Source organism: Salvelinus fontinalis, chromosome 12 (assembly GCF_029448725.1).
Source record: "Salvelinus fontinalis isolate EN_2023a chromosome 12, ASM2944872v1, whole genome shotgun sequence".
Lineage (NCBI taxonomy): Eukaryota > Metazoa > Chordata > Actinopteri > Salmoniformes > Salmonidae > Salvelinus > Salvelinus fontinalis.
This window is the reverse complement of record NC_074676.1, coordinates 29317680-29329886: the sequence shown is the minus strand read 5'-3', so window position 1 is coordinate 29329886 and position 12207 is coordinate 29317680. Positions and strand designations below refer to the sequence as shown.

The 12207-nt window shown below is 43.4% G+C and overlaps 1 protein-coding gene across 1 annotated transcript in view; it reads right to left on the bottom strand.

Moving 5' to 3' along the window:
* The window catches only part of LOC129867114 (protein NLRC5-like), a 29129-nt gene that overhangs the window by 8310 nt on the left and 8612 nt on the right, over nt 1-12207 (bottom strand). Inside the window, exon 2 of the mRNA XM_055940303.1 lies at nt 185-250. The gene's annotated coding sequence lies outside the window, so the exon portion shown is untranslated. The remainder of the gene's footprint in view (nt 1-184; nt 251-12207) is intronic.

The window sequence follows — 12207 nt, the reverse complement described above, 5'->3', positions numbered from 1 at the left end:
CTATGAGTTATATGGGAGAGGTTTGATATAATTTATACTGGCAATCCTTTCAGTTTTGATATGTTATTTTTCTGAGAACAAAATAAACAATGCTTCCTGTTTGGCTAGCTAAATGAGTTTACAGTATGGCATTTGTGTTGTTACTTCAATTTATGAGCAGAAAGTAGCCTTTTTGTTGTCTTACCTCAGAGTTTTGCCACAGTCACTGTCCTGTTCAAAGCGGATGAGCGACCTCTTCTCAGTTCCCAAACTACAGACAGACAAAAGAATACACAGACTTACAGCACAAACTATATGGCAGGGGTCCCCATTTACATTCAGCTGTGGGACGATTTTTCCTTGAGCGGATGGTCGGGGGGCTGGAACATAGTAATAAATAATTTGTACAAATTGACCGCAAGAATCAAAATCAAATCAAATCAAATTGTATTTGTCACATGCACCGAATGCAACAGATGTAGACCTTACAGTGAAATGCTTACTTAAGCCCTTAACCAACATTGCAGTTTTAAGAAAAAAAAGTATTTACTCAAATAAACTGAAGTAAAAATTAAACAAATCAAATAACAAATAAATAAGGAGCAACAATAAAATATCAGTAATGAGGCTATATACAGTGGGTACCGGTACAGAGTCAATGTGCGGGGGCACCGGTTAGTCGAGGTAATGTAGGTAATATGTACATGTAGGTAGAGGTAAAGTGACTATGCATGGATAATACACAGAGTAGCTGCAGCGTAAAAATGGGGGTGGGGGGGCGGACAATGCGAATAGTCCGGGTAGCCATTTGATTAGCTGTTCAGGAGTCTTGTGGACCTCTTATGTCCTTTTTGACCTAGACTTGGCGCTCTGGTACTGCTTGCCGTGCGGTAGCAAAGAAAACAGTCGATGACTTGGGTAACTGGAGTCTCTAACAATTTTATGGGCTTTACTCTGACACCGCCTATTATATAGGTCCTGGATTGCAGGAAGCTTGGCCCCAGTGATGTACTGGGCCGTACGCACTACCATCTGTAGCGTCTTACTGTCAGATGCCAAGCAGTTGCCATACCAGGCGGTGATGCAACCAGTCAGGATGCTCTCGATGGTGCAGCTGTATAACTTTTTGAGGATCTGGGGACCCATGCCAAATCTTTTCAGTCTCCTAAGTGGGAAAAGGTTTTGCCCTCTTCACGACTGTCTTGGTGTGTTTATACCATGATAGATTGTTGGTGATGTGGACACCAAGGAACTTGAAGCTCTCAACCCGCTCCACTACAGCCCCGTTGATGTTAATGGGTGCTTGTTCGGCCCACCTTTTCCTGTAGTTCACAATCAGCTCCTTTGTCTTGCTCACATTGAGGGAGTGGTTGTTATCCTTGCACCACACTGCCAGTTCTCTGACCTCCTCCCTATAGGCTGTCTCATCGTTGTCGGTGATCAGGCCTACCACTGATGTGTCGTCAGCAAACTTAATATTGGTGTTGGAGTCGTGTTTGACCACGCAGTCGTGGGTGAACAGGGAGTACAGGAGGGGACTAAGTACACACCCCTGAGGGGCCCCAGTGTTCAGGAACAGCGTGGCATACGTGTTGTTGCCTACCCTTACCACCTGGAGGCGGTCCGTCAGGAACCTGGGTGTTTAGTCCCAGGGTCCTTAGCTTAGTGATGATCTTTGTGGGCACTATGTTGTTGAATGCTGAGCTGTACAGCATTATCACACAAGTGTTCCTTTTGTCCAGGTGGGTAAGGGCAGTGTGGAGTGCGATTGAGATTGCATCATCTGTGGATCTGTTGGGGCGGTATAAGAATTAGAGTGGGTCTAGGGTATCCAGGAGGAAGCTGTTGATGTGAGCCATGACCAGCCTTTCAAAGCACTTCATGGCTACCGACGTGAGTGCTACGGTGCAGTTATCATTTAGGCAGGTTACTTTCGCTTCCTTGGACACAGGGACTATGGTGCTCTGCTTGAAACATGTAGGTATTACAGACAGTCAGGGAGAGGTTGAAAATGTCAGTGAAGACACTTGCCAGTTGGTCTGCACATGCATTGAGTAAACGTCCTGGTAATCCATCTGGCCCCGCGGCTTTGTGAATGTTGACCTGTTTAAAGGTCTTGCTCACATCGGCTACCGAGAGCGTTATCACACAGTCATCCAGAACAGCTGGTGCTCTCGTGCATGCTTCAGTGTTGCTTGCCTCGAAGCGAGCATAAAAGGCATTCAGATCATCTGGTGGGCTCGCATCACTGGGCTGCTCCCGTCTGGGTTTCCCTTTGTAGTCCGTAATAGTTTTCAAGCCCTGCTACACCGACGAGCCTCAGAGCCGGTGTAGTAGGATTCAATCTTAATTCTGTATTGACGCTTTGCTTGTTTGATGGTTCATCTGAGGGCATAGCGGGATTTCTTATAGGCGTCCGGATTATAGGCGTCCCCGTTCTTTGAAAGCGGCAGCTCTAGTCCTTAGCTCAATGTGGATGTTGCCTGTAATCCATGGCTTCTGGTTGGGGTACGTACGGTCACTGTGGGGACGACGTCGCCAATGCACTTATTGATGAAGCCGACAACTGAGGTGGTATACTCCTCAATGCCATTGGATGAATCCCGGAACATATTCCAGTCTGTGCTAGCAAAACAGTCCTGTAGCATAGCATCCGCGTCATCTGACAACTTCCTTATTAAGCGAGTCATTGGTACTTCCTGTTTTAGTTTTTGCTTGTAAGCAGGAATCAGGAGGATAGAATTATGGTCAGATTTGCCAAATGGAGGGCGGGGAGAGCTTTGCATGCATCTCTTTGTGTGGAGTAAATGTGGTCTCAAGTTTTTTTCCTCTGGTTGCACATGTGACATGCTGGTAAAAATTTGGTAAAACTGATTTAAGTTTGCCTGCATTAAAGCCCCCGGCCATGGCCTCCCGGGTGGCGCAGTGGTCTAAGGCACTGCATCGCAGTGCTAGCTGTGCCACCAGACACTCTGGGTTCGAGCCCAGGCTCTGTTGCAGCCGGCCGCGACCAGGAGGTCCATGGGGCGACGCACAATTGGCCTAGCATCGTCCGGGTTAGGGAGGGTTTGGCCGGTAGGGATATCCTTGTCTCATCGCGCATTGGCGACTCCTGTGGCGGGCCGGGCGCAGTACACGCTGACCAGGTCGCTAGGTGTACGGTGTTTCCTCCGACACATTGGTGCGGCTGACTTAGGGTTAGGGTTAGATGCGCGGGTTGGATGTGCACTGTGTTAAGAAGCAGCCGGCTGCGACAGAGCCTGGGCTCGAACCCAGAGTGTCTGGTGGTTGGGATGGGTTGTGTTTCGAAGGACGCATGGCTCTCGACCTTCGTCTCTCCCGAGCCCGTACGGGAGTTGTAGCGATGAGACAAGACAGTAACTACTAACAATTGGATACCACGAAATTGGGGAGAAAAAGGGAAGAAAAAAAAAAGATAAAAAGGCCCCGGCCACTAGGAGTGCAACTTATGGGTGACCATCTTCTTCTTTGCTTATGGCCTTATAGAGTTGGTTGAGTGTGGTCTTAGTGCCAGCATCGGTCTGTGGTGGTAAATAGATGGCTACGAATAATATAGATGAGAACTCTCTTGGTAGATAGTGTGGTCTACAGCTTATCATAAGGTACTCTACCTCTGGCAAGCAATACCTCGAGACTTCTTTAATATTGGACATCGCGGACCAGCTGTTATTGACAAAAAGACACACACCCCCACCCCTCGTCTTACCAGACGTAGCTTCTCTGTTCTGCCGGTGCATTGAAAGTCCCTCCAGCTCTATATTATCCGTGTCGTCGTTCAGCCACAACTCGGTGAAACATAAGATATTTCAGTTCTTAATGTCCCGTTGGTAGGATAATAGTAATCGTAGGTCATCAATTTTATTTTCCAATGATTGTTTATGGAAAGTAGAATTGATGGCAGTGGGAGTTTACTCGCTCGCCTACGGATTCTCAAAAGCCAGCCCAATCTGCGTCATCTTTTCCTCCGTCTTTTCTTCACGCAAATGACGGGGATCTGGGCCTGTTCCCGGGAGAGCAGAATTTTTCTGGTCATACTCATTAAAGGAAAAAGCTTTTTCCAGTTCGTGGTGAGTAATCCCAGTTCTGATGTCCAGAAGCTCTTTTCGGTCATAAGAGATGGTAGCAGCAACATTATGTACAAAATAAGTTACATTTTTTTAAGTTAAGTTAAAAAACGAACAAAATAGCACAACTGGTTACGGGAATGTAAAACGTTAGCCATCCTCTTCGGTGCCATCTTAACATTACATTGTCCCTCTATATGCTATTAGATATACTGTAACTTATCTTCCATATCTCTATTACTTTATAAAAAAAAAGGGGGGGGGGGGTTAATCCTTCATTGTGGTAGGAGCAGGGCCACGCAATATCTACCATATTGAAACACTAAAAGTCACTTTACATATACAATTGAAGTCAGAAGTTTACATACACCTTAGCCAAATACATTTAAACTCAGTTTTTCACAATTCCTGACATTTAATCCTAGTAAGAATTCCCTGTCTTAGGTCAGTTAGGATCACCACTTTATTTTAAGAATGTGAAATGCCAGAATAATAGTAGAGAGAATGATTTATTTCAGCTTTTATTTCTTTCATCACATTCCCAGTGGGTCAGAAGTTTGCATACACTCAATTAGTATTTGGTAGCATTGCCTTTAAATTGTTTAACTTGGGTCAAACGTTTTGGGTAGCCTTCCACAAGCTTCCCACAATAAATTGGGTGAATTTTGGCCCATTCCTCCTGACATAGCTGATGTAACTGAGTCAGGTTTGTAGGCCTCCTTGCTCGCACAAGCTTTTTCAGTTCTGCCCACAAATGTTCTATAGGATTGAGGTCAGGGCTTTGTGATGGCCACTCCAATACCTTGACTTTATTGTCCTTAAGCCATTTTGCCACAACTTTGGAAGTAATCTTGGGGTCATTGTCCATTTGGAAGACCCATTTGCGACCAAGCTTTAACTTCCTGACTGATGTCTTGAGATGTTGCTTTAATATATCCACATCATTTTCCTACCTCATGATGCAATCTATTTTGTGAAGTGCCCAAGTCCCTCCTGCAGCAAAGCACCTCCACAACATGATGCTGCCTGCTGCCAAGCCCGTAGTCTGGCTTTTTTACGGCGGTTTTGGAGCAGTGGCTTCTTCCTTGCTGAGCGGCCTTTCAGGTTATGTCGATATAGGTCTCGTTTTACTGTGGATATAGATACTTTTGTACCTGTTTCCTCCAGCATCTTCACATGGTCCTTTGCTGTTGTTCTGGGATTGATTCGCACTTTTCGCACCAAAGTACATTCATCTCTAGGAGACAGAACGCGTCTCCTTCCTGAGCGGTATGACGGCTGCGTGGTCCCATGGTCTTTTATACTTGCGTACTTTCCCATGATGTCAAGCAAAGAGACACTGAGTTTGAAGGTAGGCCTTGAAATACATCCACAGTTACACCTCCAATTGACTGAAATTATGTAAATTAGCCTATCAGCCATGACATAATTTTCTGGAATTTTCCAAGCTGTTTAAAGGCACAGTCAACTTAGTGTATGTAAACTTCTGACCCACTGGAATTGTGATACAGTGAAATATTCTGTCTTTAAACAATTGTTGGAAAAATGACTTGTGTCATGCACAAAGTAGATGTCCTAACCGACTTGCCAAAACTATAGTTCGTTAACAAGAAATTTGTGGAGTGGTTGAAAAACGAGTTTTAATGACTCGAACCTAAGTGTATGTAAACTTCCGACTTCAACTGTAAGCAATAAAATCACATAAAAAAAATATGTATACACTAAATATAAGCACATACGAACCATGGAGAACACTAAATATGATGACAGACTAACCAGGGAAGTAAACTAGAATGAGGATAAAATCTAAGACAACCGGGTAAGCCTGTATGAAGACGTGTGTCTTTAGTGTTGACTTGAATATGGTTATGGTGTAAAGGGTGTGTACGGGAGGCGAAGTCAGGTGCAGGAGAGCAGAGTGTAGTGAACAGGCGCACTTTAATTCCGTTCCACAAAGTACAGCACATAAAAACAACGTGCCAAAAACACGGAACATGGCATAAGTAAAGCGCCCGACAATAATCCACATCACAAACAAACAATTACACACAAAGACATGGACGGGAAACAGAGGACTTTCATTATGGAATGAAAACCAGGTGTGTAAAGGAACAAGACAAAACCAATGGAATATGAGAAATGGAGCGGCGATGGCTAGAAAGCCGGTGACGTCGATCGCCGAACAAGGAGAGGAGCCGACTTCGATAGAAGTCGTGACATATAGATTGGGAGGTTCTGACATGGGCTATGGCTGGGCCACTCAAGGACATTCAGAGACTTGTTTCGAAGCCACTCCTGCGTTGTCTTGGCTGTGTGCTTAGGGTCATTGTCCTGTTGGAAGGTGAACCTTCGCCCCAGCCTGAGGTCCTGAGCGCTCTGGAGCCGGTTTTCATCAAGGATCTCTCCGTACTTTGCTCTGTTCATCTTTCCCTCGACCCTGACTAGACTCCCAGTCCCTGCCGCTGAAAAACATCCCCTAAATTGTTTACGAGCTGATCATAGCGAAAAAGAAAATACTTCTGCATTACCCGCTGTGTAAATACATTGCAAATAGGCTAAGGATAACTCCTGATAAAGTTGGGTAACTGATATTCAGAGTATAAATAGCCAAATTGATTAGTTACAGGAATCATGAATAATAAAGCCAATGCAACGGCCTGTTTTACAAACAGTGGGCTATTCATAAAATTCCATTTGTGGCCGATATGGTAGGCTACACCTCAGTAAGCACGGAACAACATATTTTTTGGGCTCTGTCTTGACTGCAGTCTTTTTTGGGGGGTGTTTTACAAACGTTAGGCTGGCCACATAGAAGGGCATTCCTAAAATAACATTTCAGGTAACACTGTAGGCCAGGGGTGTCAAACTAATTTCATGAAAGGCCTAGTGTCTGCAGGTTTTTCTTTTCAATTAAGCCCTAGACAACCAGGTGTTGGGAGTTCCTTACTAATTAGTGACCTTCAGTCATCAATCCAGTACAAGGGAGAAGCGAAAACCCGCAGACATTCTGTCCTCTTTGGAATGAGTTTGACAACCTGTGCTATAGGCTATACCGCACAGACCGACGCTGACACCTTTTTTTGGTCCTATCTGAAGGTCTATTTTTGGTGCAGACTGCCCTTGATTTCCACAGACATTGGTTTTTGGTCCAGTCCGGACCAAATCTGAACAAATCATAGACGTGCAGGTTTGGTTCAGATTTTGTCCGGTCTGGAACAGCCCTGATTTGGAGCAAACATAGACGTCTATAAATGACATCTTTTCCACTTTCATTGAAAAGGGGCGGCAGGTATCCTAGTGGTTAGAGCGTTGGACTAGCAACCGAAAGGTTCAGCTGCATTTTTTTTGTCTCGCCTATAATTACACTATTCGTTTGTGTTTCTTACATCTGCAAACAGCTAGTTTGTCTTTTCTTAGTAAGTTGGGCTTAGAACTTGTTAGCTGCTAATGCTAATCGCTAGCTAATACATGTACTGAGTCAGAGCAAACATAACTAGCTATATAGCCTGATTATACCAGTGATGGTGTAGATCTACATCTGCATTTTTGTGCAACAGTACAGTATCTTCTAAATCAAAGAGGAATACGTGAAGCAAGAACATGTTAACTATGAAGTAGCTAAGAGAAAATATTAAATGTAGCTAAAGATTATACGGTCCCCTAGTCAACACTTTGGTTCCTACCCTGTCACAATAAATCCTCCCTGGCATTTTTATAGGATGTCACGTCAAACACTGATGTCATGGCAGCGTTATCAGAAAGCACAACATGATTTTCACTGCTACAGAGATGACACAAAACTTTAAATTTCTGGATAAATCATTAGACTGTATTAGTGATTTAAATACTTGGATGGCTCACAACTTCCTCCAGCTAAATCAAGACAAGACCAAGGTACTATTGTTGGAGCCAAAGCACAGAGAGAGAATCTGTCCGCACATTTTAGTTAACAGGCAATAAAAATAAAACACCAGGTAAAAAACCAAGGTGTTATTTTAGATTCTGAACTCATTTTTGAATCACACATTAGGAATGTGACCAAAATAGCTTTTTACCACCTAAGGAACATTGCCACGGTGTGGCCGTTTCTCTCTCAGGCTGATACAGAGAGACTCATCCATGATTTTATTACAAGCAGGCTTGACTGGTCCACCCAAGAAAGCCATTGGTCAACTGCAAAATATACAGAATGGTGCAGGACAGGATCTGACCAAGACCAGATGAAGAGCCCACATTAAACCGGTTTTAAAGTCTCTTCTATTGGTTTTTAAATACATGATTTAGCACCCCAATACATGTCAGACATGCTTTTAAGTTATGTACCCACTAGGTCCAGGTCCTCTGGCACTGGCCTTTTAACTATCTCAAAGCCTAGGACCAAGAGGCATGGAGAGGCAGCCTTTAGTTACTATGCCCCCAGCCTCTGGAATAGCCTGCCAGAGAACAGCAAAAACTGTGGATATTTTTAAAAGAGATCTTATAACACACCTTTTTAACTTTGCTTTTCCTTAGGGTGCTTTTTAGTCATTCAGTTTTCTATTTTTTGTTTTTTTATACACTTATGTTTGTTGTCTAGTACATATCAGTTTTTATTTTCAGTTTTTTCCTGTGAAGAACATTGTGTGGCATTCCATGTCTGAAATGTGCTGTATAAATAAAGCTTGATTTGATGACTAAAGTGTCTTATTAGGAAGTTTGCTACGTTGCTGAATGGTTTGTACTGAACGACACGTTTCTCCAAAACATTCTTGTAAGTTCTTGCACAGACTTTGAGTTATGTTTGCTCCCATTTGGTGGGTGCGGCTTGAGGCAATGAGTGACGTGACCATGCTGATAGCGTTCCCCAACCCACAACCTCCTCATTTTACAACTGGTCGTTCAGTACAGCACCGTTTCCGTTCAATTGAATGTTCCAGAACATAAAAACATACTAAATGCAGCCCAGAACCCTGGCCAGTTGCATTCAGCCCTATTCAGCAAAATGGCGTACTTCAAATTCAAATATGTCCTGCTTCGTGTGACATTGGGAATTTTCCATAGGAATACGTGGATGACATCAATGCTATCACTATTCACTGGTTTTAATGTCAACAATTTAAAAAAATATATATACAAGAAAAAATATTTTGGGGGAAATTATACCACCACCCAAAAGGGCACTTTGGAGACTGGAAGGGCAAAGGGGCATGTGCTCTGCATAGGTAGAGTCCTATCTGTACACGTGCCTGGTTAGGAGGATATCAACATCCTCCCCTCATTATGTAAATCCTTAGCACCACCTACACATACAGTGGGGAGAACAAGTATTTGATACACTGCCGATTTTGCAGGTTTTCCTACTTACAAAGCATGTAGAGGTCTGTAATTTTTTATCATAGGTACACTTCAACTGTGAGAGACGGGATCTAAAACAAAAATCCAGAAAATCACATTGTATGATTTTTAAGTAATTAATTTGCATTTTATTGCATGACATAAGTATTTGATCACCTACCAACCAGTAAGAATTCGGGCTCCCACAGACCTGTTAGTTTTTCTTTAAGAAACCCTCCTGTTCTCCACTCATTACCTGTATTAACTGCACCTGTTTGAACTCGTTACCTGTATAAAAGACACCTGTCCACACACTCAATCAAACAGACTCCAACCTCTCCACAATGGCCAAGACCAGAGAGCTGTGTAAGGACATCAGGGATAAAATTGTAGACCTGCACAAGGCTGGGATGGGCTACAGGACAATAGGCAAGCAGCTTGGTGAGAAGGCAACAACTGTTGGCGCAATTATTAGAAAATGGAAGAAGTTCAAGATGACGGTCAATCACCCTCGGTCTGGGGCTCCATCCAAGATCTCACCTCGTGGGGCATCAATGGTCATGAGGAAGGTGAGGGATCAGCCCAGAACTACACGGCAGGACCTGGTCAATGACCTGAAGAGAGATGGGACCACAGTATCAAAGAAAACCATTAGTAACACACTACGCCGTCATGGATAAAAATCCTGCAGCGCACACAAGGTCCCCCTGCTCAAGCCAGCGCATGTCCAGGCCCGTCTGAAGTTTGCCAATGACCATCTGGATGATCCAGAGGAGGAATGGGAGAAGGTCATGTGGTCTGATGAGACAAAAATAGAGCTTTTTGGTCTAAACTCCACTCGCCGTGTTTGGAGGAAGAAGGATGAGTACAACCCAAAGAACAACATCCCAACTGTGAAGCATGGAGGTGGAAACATCATTCTTTGGGAATGCTTTTCTGCAAAGGGGACAGGACGACTGCACCGTATTGAGGGGAGGATGGATGGGGCCATGTATCGCGAGATCTTGGCCAACAACCTCCTTCCCTCAGTAAGAGCATTGAAGATGGGTCGTGGCTGGGTCTTCCAGCATGACAACGACCCGAAACACACAGCCACGGCAACTAAGGAGAGTAAGAAGCATCTCAAAGTCCTGGAGTGGCCTAGCCAGTCTCCAGACCTGAACCCAATAGAACATCTTTGGAGAGAGCTGAAAGTCCGTATTGCCCAACGACAGCCCCAAAACCTGAAGGACCTGGAGAAGGTCTGTATGGAGGAGTGGACCAAAATCCCTGCTGCAGTGTGTGCAAACCTGGTCAAGAACTACAGGAAACGTATGATCTCTGTAATTGCAAACAAAGGTTCCTGTACCAAATATTAAGTTCTGCTTTTCTGATGTATCAAATACCTATGTCATGCAATAAAATGCTAATTAATTACTTAAAAATCATACAATGTGATTTTTCTGGATTTTTGTTTTAGATTCCGTCTCTCACAGTTGAAGTGTACCTATGATAAAAATTACAGAATTCTACATGCTTTGTAAGTAGGAAAACCTGCAAAATCGGAAGTGTATCAAATACTTGTTCTCCCCACTGTATATAGATGACAGACATAAATAACATAACGTTTTGTTGTAGGCTTCATAAGTCATCTACCCAAACTCCACAAACGTGACCATACCAACTCGTTCCTGTATGAAGTCAGCCAGTATGTTTGCCGCATTATTGATCTCCTTGCAGATCTGCAATTAAGTAAATACGTTCCTTATGAATAACATTGTTCCATTATTTGTTGCAGCTGATGAGTTCATGTGTCAGCAGGGTCGCATTAACCAAACAGTAGAGGGCAGAGTTGAGCTGTCAGTTAGTCCTCTTTCCAACACACTGGTCTTTTTTGTCGTTTTGGCAAAAAGTATGTTCTCCGTCCTCTCTCTGTCAATGACAGTACAGTATGACGATAGGCATTAACTGATTCTCCAATAGAAATCCGCGATCACACTTGTAAGTGATGTCATGGCGACGTTGGCTAGCTAAGCAAAGGATAATCTGTCAATAGGCAAACGGAAGACGGTCAGATGAGACAGATATTTCACCATGACACTTCACAATGTTTAAATGTGAAGCATCCGCTTGCCGTTTCAACTCACTACCAAATATGGAAGATCACTGGCCGGCAGTGGGAGACGATAAGGCGAGATCGATTTTGCCCGACATTCTGCTAATTTTCTCATAGATTAAACATTTGATCTCAATATACATTTTTCTGTTCCCAAAACTAGAAGATGTTACGAACATAATGGACTAAGTTTTGTAGAATTTACCTTTGCTAAAGTTAAAAATAATGGCGTTGTTTAGAAGGAGTGCAAAAGCGAATTGAGTTATTGCGCACCTCACAGAGTAGGCCTTCTCTAACGGAAATATGCTTTGCTAGAACGCGGCAATACTAGCTCGTGGCTCTGCCCACCTCCTTGCTTCTTCTGACCACTGACTCATTTGTTCATGTTTGAAACAACGGGCTGTGGTCTATCTAGGTTTTGTTATAAAAATCTTTGGTTCTCCCTTCCTCGATAGCCTCCTTTTGGTGTATCCTTCTCTTTCTTCTTCTTCGGAGTTTAACAGCGGTTGGCATCCAAAATGTTGCTTTAGCGCCATCAACTGGACTATCATATAAATCCATTATACTTTGTAATACAAAATACAATTAAAATAATAATTAAAAAATATATATATAGATATATATATATGCAAAAAAAACAACCTTCAAACTAACCCTATACTCATTAAAAGCATTACCCCATTCCACTACTTGATCCCATCTACTCCTGCACCATGCCAATGGCCTGGGACACCA